The 2755-nt window shown below is 32.1% G+C and overlaps 1 long non-coding RNA gene across 1 annotated transcript; it reads right to left on the bottom strand.

Annotated features, from left to right (window-relative positions):
- Positions 338-1607, bottom strand: LOC109832396. Its single transcript, XR_002244748.1, has 2 exons — positions 1454-1607; positions 338-1360 (listed from the first exon to the last, which is right to left on the bottom strand). It is a non-coding gene; the product is annotated as an uncharacterized LOC109832396 (long non-coding RNA).

Here is a 2755-nt window from a genome sequence, read left to right as displayed (position 1 = left end):
AATGTTTTAACAGTAAAAAGCTTTGAACGTTTCAACAGCTCTATTGTATATACCGCTGTCAATAAACAAATACATATGCATTTTAGTATTGGTTGTTGGCTTCTTGTGGTATATAACGGTCGGTTTGAGCTTAATGACAGATGGCTTTCTTTGGTACTCAATTCTGGTATTTGTTCTTTTGGTTTATGTTTTTTTAGATGGGCAGTGATGATGATAACAAACTGAGAATGCATCCTATTTTAATTAATTATGTAATGTTTAGGCGAGGCAATTCTGTGTGGAATGCCACCTACATTGATATTACAATGTTTGGGTGATGTAATCCTTTTGGTATATGTTTTTTTAGATGGGCAGTGATGATGATAACAAACTGAGAATGCATCCTATTTTAATTAATTATGTAATGTTTAGGCGAGGCAATTCTGTGTGGAATGCCACCTACATTGATATTACAATGTTTGGGTGATGTAATCCCTCATAATAGCAGCCTACATTGCATCATAGTTTTATAGGAGAGGCAATCTTTTATGACCAATCTATTTTTATCCTGAGCTCTAGTAAGTCCTCATAGATTTTGCTGATGAATTCGAGCTTGTTTAGTTCTAATTTTAGTAGGAATTGGTGCTATTTTGTAGCTTATGAGTTTAATCATACATAGTTGAAAGAATTGGTTTTATCATGTAGCCTTTATAATTGATAGAACTTGTTTTATCATGTAGTCAGCAACAATAACTTTATAATCTGAATAAATTGATAGATTTGTATTACCTGTGAAGTTCGTAGAGCTTCGAAATATACAACATCATAAATTGTTGCTTCCGAAGCCTTCATAAATTAATTTGGGCATATACATAAATAGCCTATAAGTTGCTCAATGAAATCATACCTGCTTAAGATGAGCATTGTTAGTTCAATTTTGAAGTCATAACTCTCTTTTGTGTCTTTTCTTCATACTAAAGGCAGGGAACTGCTTGAGTAAATGTTGAGAGGGTATTTTCTCTACATAGACATAGGAAAAAAGGCTGCATAAACATGGAAATTGCTATAATATTATGCGCACATAAACACAGGACCATGCTCAATATTCAACTACCATTCATTCATGCATGTGAGATCTTAAACATAGTAAAGTACTTACTCCAAAATAACCTTAAAGTTAGACTAATACATATAACCACACTGAGTGTTTCAAAGCAAATATCATATAGAAAGTCACTAAGGTATTAAGCTTTTCTGAACTGGATCTGAAGACCAAAAAAAATCATCAGGTTTGTGCACAAAAACTTCGTAGCAACTCCAATAAAAATTCAGATCCATTTCTCCTTGCCACACTCATTGGAAGTTCTTTTTCTTTTGAGATCTGCAACAACACAAAATAGATAATGAGCTATTTATGATATTGTATTCATATAGTGGTTAGAACATGTAACAAATGATTGCTAATCAACTTAACCTTCAGTTTCTTTGATAGTAGAATTCCTTTGAATGTTCTCATCTTCTCCAAGATCTTTTATCCTTAAAGGTGAACTTTTGAAAATCTTTTCTATCTTTGGCTTGAGTGGTGTGTTAGTCAAGGGTGTGAACACAATTTTATCTTTTGAAATATGTTTAGGTGTTTGTAGGAGAGCGTCTTCATGTAGATCAACGACTTCAACTTCTTGGGATTCCTTTGTAGAGAAAATTAGATGTAATTTACTATACATTGTCATTTAAAATAATAAGCATTTGTAATAACTTTGCTAAGTTCGCTAACTTCAAAATTTAGGTTTGTACCTGTGAATCACCTTCAATAGCTTCGATAAGTTTTGTAACAGTGAAGCTCTCATTGCCTGTTTCATCAGTATAAAAATAAAACTATGAAAAACAAATGTAAAGCCATCTTTAAATTTGTAGGATATTATTGCTATATATTAGATAAACGTATTAGATCATTAATCAAACAAAACAATTGCTTACCTTCTTCGAAGTTATACTTTGTTAGCTTAACCTGAACTTTTATAGTCTTCCCAATAATTGATTTGATAATCTCTGGGAATATCTCCCTTTCATTGTTCTGCACAAAATCACGCATTACTTACGCACTTCTTAATGCATTTATCTTCTAATGTGTAGCAGTTTGATTATTAGAGGTCGAGCTTACATATTCTATTGTCCTTGATACCTCCTGGGCTGAAACTTTGATTAAATTTTCTGCTTCCTTTCCAAAGACAACGAATGTGCTGACTGTAGTTCTATCTTCTACATCCAATGTTATTCTATACCTATTTATACGTTTATATTTAGAAAAAAAAATTTACTCAGAATATGAAGAGAGTGAGAAATAATTATTTGTAGCGTGAAATAAATTAATTGCTTACTTGTTCTCTGCTAGGACTTCCCTGTTACATTGTCTGCACCAATAGGTGTTTCCTGATTCCATTGTTTTCTTGTTGCAATATGGACATCCATGGTATCTCCATTTTTGTTCAAGTATGCCAATAATTTTCACCTGACATAAGAAATGAAAGACCTGCACAAATCCATGACAATGATGTCTATTTTCTTGAAAAATAAAATTTGGTTCATCATTTGAGTGTGAATGTTAACTTACTTCGGCTGTTTTTGGGTCTTCAAAGTATATTAATTCCATCAAAGTTACTATTTCAGATTTCATTAAGTTTGTTTGGCTTGGACTGAAGTATACTGATGTGGCAATAACTTGCAATTCAGTTTCAGAGTCCGTATGTCTGTACATATACATATTTTATTAGAAATT

Source organism: Asparagus officinalis, chromosome 3 (genome assembly GCF_001876935.1).
Source record: "Asparagus officinalis chromosome 3, Aspof.V1, whole genome shotgun sequence".
NCBI classification, from domain to species: domain Eukaryota; kingdom Viridiplantae; phylum Streptophyta; class Magnoliopsida; order Asparagales; family Asparagaceae; genus Asparagus; species Asparagus officinalis.
This window is presented reverse-complemented; position numbering and strand designations above follow the sequence as displayed.